This window comes from Vollenhovia emeryi, unplaced genomic scaffold (genome assembly GCF_000949405.1).
Source record: "Vollenhovia emeryi isolate VEMERY1.0 unplaced genomic scaffold, V.emery_V1.0 DF939245.1, whole genome shotgun sequence".
In the NCBI taxonomy this organism is placed as follows: Eukaryota; Metazoa; Arthropoda; class Insecta; order Hymenoptera; family Formicidae; genus Vollenhovia; species Vollenhovia emeryi.
Window position 1 is genome coordinate 449,905 of NW_011967121.1, and position 6,877 is coordinate 456,781.

The window sequence follows — 6,877 nt, forward strand, 5'->3', positions numbered from 1 at the left end:
CTCAGGCCTATCATTGGTGAAATATACTCGCTTATTATTTAAAAACTATTATAACATCGACATATTCGTATTAGAATTTTCGTCTTAAATTCCTAAAGTATCTGTGATTAAAAGGATATCCGGTGGTTTTGGTACACCCTGTTTAATCGAGTGCAGGAGAAATTTTTCTTCATCGAGCTAATAATCGCGTAAACGATCGTCGTATCGTTGTTACCGCGTTAAGTCGCCGTTAGTGCATCGAATGCGGGAGTACGTTAGTTGTAAGGAGGGAAAAAAGGAGAGAGGAGTGGACTTTGACTCTTCGCTCGATTCGGCAATCCTTACATTCTCCCTGTTCCCAGAACCACACGGAACTGCAGCCGAGCTGTTTGCGCGGCGCGATGTGATACATTCTATCGTTTTCGTTTTTTTTTCTATTTTGGTTTGTCTTTGTATTCAATCGCATGCTAAATGCATCCTTCTCCGAGCTGCTTGCGGACGTGTGTCTCTCTTGCAGCTTCGTACGTCTATCAATTTCTCGTATTCTACTGTACGTGCGTATTTCGGTACACATTCTTGACCCCGTAACACGAGTTTTACGTCCGCGTTCTAGTGCGAGTCTCGTCCTACGGCCGGAAGCGCGAGGTGCGGGATTTCCCCCCCGGGTTAATCTTGGAATAACGACACCGTTGCGCGACGACGTTTGTTTCTCGCGTACCCGGGGGCACGTTGCTCTCCTTTCTGATCATCCCCGTCCGCCCTCCCACGGAAAATACGATCCCGATACAATCCCCCGGAAGTACAGCCGTACGGACGTGGCGGAAGGGCCGAGGCTCGTCATTACAACCCGCGGAACCTGTGTTACGCATCGTAGAAGTCTGTCATTGTACGCCACGTCGATGCTACGAATTACCTCCGCCGTTTTCCTCGTGGACGCGCGGTCCGCGACGGGCGAGCATTTTTACATGTATACGCCGGAAACTCCGTTCTAACGAAATCAGTATTCCTTCGACTTCGAAGCCCCTAGTAGGACTGTGTACCGATCTATCGTTTTTACGTCACTCCTGTAATGAAATAGAAATCAGATGTCTTTTGGAAATGTGAATCAATTTTTAAAAATGTATGAATCGATAAAATAAATAATGCATAGCATGTACAGTTAATTCCATCGACCCTTCGCGTCCTTCCATTGAATCCTTGTGGCGATCCTGTAAAAACCCATACAGCACCGAAGCTTTCAGAAACATTGCAACATTGCAACAATGTTTTCTGAAATGTTTCTGAAAGCTTTGGTGCTGTATCTCACACAGCACAGAAAGATTGCAAGAAGATTGCAGAAATGTTACATTGCAAGATTGCAATATTGCAGCAACGTTGAAATGTCCGCCCTCAGAGAGATTGCAGTGTAACATTATAGCAATGTTGCAGCGCAATATTTTTGGAATAATTTGTTGTATATAAGCAGAGAATTTATACTAATTACATATGCATCCGGGCTTTTTTCAATACACAGCAAGCTATTGCGAAGCAACCTAAGGAGATTATGTCGCTTCGCAATAGATGGAGATTGCGAGCAACACCGCACTGATCAAGTACTTCATAATTCGCGCATTATTGGTATCAACGAAAATAACATCATAAAATTCCCGTAATTAGAAAAATTTTTTAAATAGAAAATATAGTATTTTTATTACTTTTGAAACATTGCTGCAACATTGCTGTCGAAAGTTTGCAATTTTATATCCCTGCATTGTCTCTGCAAGATTGCAACGTTCTGCAATGTAACTGCAACCATTTGTGCTGTATGGGATGGGAATACTACGTAAATGTCTCGTAGCAAATTCGGTTGCTCGCACTAGTGCGCACTGATTACACACTAAGGCTTCAGAGTCAGTTCTTATATTTATTGATATGATTTATTAATATGATGATCTTGAGTATACGTTCGAAAACTCATCTGGCCAAAAAGTGTTTTGTACACGGAGAGAATGTTCTTTCAAAATTTACCCTGAAAGTCGTGTAATGGTGGGACAACGTGGCATTTTGAAGAATTTTATGGGAGTTTTTCAAATTTTACCATACATTTTACTAGTAATTATATTGAGTAGAGGAAAGTCTTCTATTTTGAGACAGGAGTCTAATATGAGATAGTAGGTTTTTCTTTCTTAAGAAAGATGTAACTAATCTTCCTTAAGAAAACATTTTACACTCTTCAGAGATATTTAATTTTTGAACGCGGTGGAAGCGTCGAAAAGTTACTAATAATTGTATAACAATCGTCTTTTCAGCGAAGAAATTCTTTACATTAGAGAATCGGATCAGAAAGGCGTCGCCGTCAGACCGAAAATGACTCCGTCGCGTTAAGGAGAATTTAAAAAGAAGCACTAAGTCCCAGTCTACAATAGATGATTTAAGCCCTAAGCTTTAAGAAATTGGCCAATCACGGTCAAGTACGAGAAGAATGCGCGACTGTGATTAGTCAATTTCTTAAGGCTTAGGGCTTAAATCTCTATTGTAGACTGGGACTAACCCGTGCATCGCGCGCGGCGCCGCGAGGCGATCCGATTTGAAGTGAGTCGCGGACGCGCGGCTCGCCTCCGATTGGTCGCGGCGAGATGCCGCGCGCGGCGCGGCGGCCAGGAGGCTCGAGATTCGCGGCGGTGGCGGGAGGGAGTTTGTTTAGACGACTGTCAACGACTGCCAAAGCCGTCTAGATGCCGCGTCCGGTTGAAGTCCGGCATTGGGATGTTTCCGGCGAGCCCCATAGCTGGCGACACCCCCGACTTGCGGCAGCAGGGGTTGCCGGGATCTCGAAGGATGACCTATTGTCCGTTTCTCCCTCTCTCCTCGCCCTCTTTTTCTCCCTTCGTCCTTCCGCCCTTCAGTCACTCATCCGGACGGCGCGATACCGCGCCCGAAACGGTACCCGGCGAAATCGAGCCCGCGGAAGGTAGCGGCAAGAGGGCGGGAGGGAAGAAGGGGAGGGGGGCAGAAATCAACGGCGGGCGAGGCCGCCATGTTGTATCGCTCTCGTTAATTTTTGCGCAGAGGCGTCGCGATTTTTTCCCCGTCCACGCGCTCAAGGTTGAGGTGCCCGGGCAGGCCCCCATCCCTCCTTCCTTTCCTCCCCGCCGACCTCCCCCCTGTGTCGCCCGTCGATCGCATCGCCGTCACACGGGCTCTCCTCTCTTCCGTTCTTCCCCGCGCCCATGTTCACAGCCGCGCTCTGGGACGATAGGATCAATTTCGAACATGCACTCGCGAGTTGTCTTCGACATTCGGATTCCACTTGGCGAGTTACGAGCGTCAACGCGCTCGTCTAACCCGTTTTTAACGTCGATGATCAGTAACGGAGCGCTTCCGCTCGATTAGGACGCTAGCCGATTGAAGTTAGCCGCAAACCGAACGGCGATTAACGTAATTGGAGCGAAAGCTTTCTAAAAGTTCGTTACGTAACGAACCGTTCATTCTTCGCTGCGGTAATAAACGGCTTTCATATTGTTGCGATATTCTCAACGAGGAGAGAAGCAAGGAGGACGCCGCGAGAATCGCAGCGCGATCGAGACAAGCGGGCGAAAATCGTGAAACCGTCCTTGCGGATTTTTCCGCGTTCCGAAACTCGTCGAGAGACAGAAGAAGATCGCGATCGTCGCAGTGGAAACTCGCGAGAGATTCGGTCGCGATTCGATCCCGATCCGGAAACGAAATCTTCGTTTCTACGGTCGCACGAGTCCGCCCTGTTCCCGGCGTGATTCCGCTCGGGAGTATCGCGGTCGTTTTTCGAGGCGTCGTAAAAACCCGATCAGGTTTAAACCTGCTTGCAATGCGCTCGATCCCAGCGCACGCATTCGCGCGCATTCAAGAACATTTTGTGTCAATGACTACGCTCTGGCGGATCAAGAAACGACGTATGTAAAGTGCGCCCGTTAAGACGCGCAGAAATTTTCCCTCGGTGTATATTCGACGGATGCCATTTTGCCGTTTCCCTGATCGTCCGGCAAAAATCTATTAGCATCTAAAGTCGAGGAATAGACGCGAAAATGTCATCATTAGATCGTTTATTGCAACAAATTACCGCGTGCTTCAGTTGTCAAATTGGTGCACAGAGAAGAAAGTGTCAGATCAACTGTTACATACTCAAATTAACGCGTTTACTGTTTTGTATTACAATCTATAATTTCCTTAACATTTAATAATTTTACATTCCAATAATATTAGAATCTTATCTAAATACTATAATCGTTACTTCTAGAATACATGTAATTATTTTGACAATAAAATCATTTAAATCGTTGTAACCTTTGATTTAACATTTTTCTTCCTCTTACGCAATGTAATCTCATTTCGAGATTTTCCTAGTCCTAGAGTGTAGGGAGGTCCAGGTTCAAACCCAGGCTGATATAATATTTTTCGCAATAAATTTCTTTAATTTGGTAGTTGTGTCGATTTTAATTTCCTACATTGGTTAATTATTTACTGGCGACAGCAAGTCTTTATTCTTCTAAAAGCATGTTATTTACCCTCCCCGTAAGACGAGCGCAACAGTTCTTATCGCGATATAAAAATTTACGCGATTGAAGAGTAAGCTCGTGCTCTCAGATTTTTCAAACATGTGCGGTAGCGCAATCTGGGACCGTCTTATTGTCAGTAGCGTCAACATTTTACTATTGAGAAGAAGTAGAATCGACGAGAAGAACAAACGTCGAAAAGACTTCGGTATTATGCAACTTTTCGGGATGAATTTCAATCAGACTTGTGCCGTTTCTCCAAGAAGACACAATAGAAATCTAGGCAATAACTGAACAATCGCGATCAGAGCCGTCGCTAGGGTACGCCGCCTCTAGGCAAATATATGTTGTTAAGTAAAGTAAAATATTAAAAATAAAAGTAGGAAACAAATAATTGTGTACAAACAAACATCTTTTATTTTTCGTTTTTATATTATAATCAAGTCCTATTAAATGGATATTTATTTTCTATTTTTTTAGGAGCGAAATCGGAAACAATTTTTTCTAAATTATTACAATTTTAGACTAATTCTCTTTCAATCTCATTAACCTTGTGGCATGTCGTTTTACTTTTCAATAACACAAGAGATCCTTAATCCACTGTGAAAGTTTTAAAAAATAGCGAAGAAAAATTCTGTTCTCCACATACGAAGTAAAATTGACTCGACTAATAATAATTTTATTTAAAATTATATTTAGACATAAAAATTCCGAATTTCGTTATATCCATTTTTCGTTATATTCCATCATTTTAATTTATTTAATGAATTAAAATGATGAACATAATGAAATTCATTTTTTATTATCTAAGGGCCAAAATTTAATAAACTGGTTTAATATCATGTCAACAAAATAATAATCCGATAAATTAAAATTACCTACGAATATAAAAATAATTTCCGAATTTTCATTATGTCTAAACATAATAAAAATTCGGAATTAACATTGTGTCGCATCAAACTTTTAATTCATTGTGCGATACGACATACTTCAGTCGTGTTATTTGCAGCTGTCAAACCATGCGAATTTATAGAGACAGCAAATGGCGCGCGCGTAGCGCGCGCTTGTCCCTTACTAAAAAAAGAGATGTTACCAGCGCGAATGTCGTTAATATCGAACAGTTTAGGCCCTTCTCCGCAATGCCGATTGATTTTCTCGAAGCGCGATGTGCTTCACTTCTCTTTCAGGTTCAGAGTAAGGCCCGGTCTACAATGAGTCGTTAGTCGTTAGTCAGAAGTCGCAACTATATGTTGATCCTTTTCCTTTCTGGGTGGAAGAAAAAGGACCGACATATAGTTCCGCCTTCTGACTAACGACTAACAACTCATTGTAGACCGGGCCTAAATGAAGGTTTACAATTTAGAAATACTGTAAGACATGACAGAACGCGCGCTTCGCGCGCGCTGTTTGTGGTCAAGCATTGTGTATTTTTAAGAATTCGTACACACGCGAAGAGAAAGAGAGAGAGAGAGAGAGAGAGAGAAGTAATTATATGCGCAACGTCACTTTAAAATAAAAAGTAATATGTCACTCACTGATACGAGTCGCAACAGCAAAGTTGTACATCGCTAACTATATATGTTAAACTGTAGCAATACAAAAATGTATACGATTATTATAGACTAATTATGCAAAGTCGAAACTATTGTATTAAATATACTTTATATTTTATATTTAAAAAATGGGTATTTATTAAAACAGTTATATGTATAGAATACTGAAAGTCTTCCTTTTAAATATGAACTAAAAAAATTTTATACGTATGGTTTTGTCTCTAACACTTATTCGAGAGCTCGTTGGAACCATTTGAATAAATAAAATAAAAGCACAGAACAGATGATTCATTTTGCACAAGTAGCAAATAACAAAAATGTATTATAAGACACTTACCTTACGATTTCTCTGCCGTTGCCCGATGCCGCCTAGACCTGCTCCTCCTCTCAGATTTTCTTGTTGCACTTACACTCACAGCACTCACTCGTGAAAATCGATCGCGCGAAATTTCGGACACTCCCGTACGCGATGTAAAATACCGTGAAATGCAGTAAGCGACGTTCTTTACTTCCTGCCCGTTCAAATTGCGAAGAACGACGGAGCGAATTACGCCGTGAACGCCGAAGTCGCACAAATTTCTCTCCCCGAAAATGGAACAGATTACACGAAATCGATAGATAGTTAAAAGCGCGGTGCGTAAACGAGATGTAACCGCGACAATGTACCACGGTTTACATTCATGTTTTAGATGAGTTGGTCTCGTGAAATATCTATATACACATTGATAAAGAGCCGTCGCTTCAACATGCAATTCGTTTCTCATTACAAGTTTTAGAATCTTAATAATTAATCGAGTAACGTTACTTGTCACTGATAAAGGTGTACAAATCAATAGC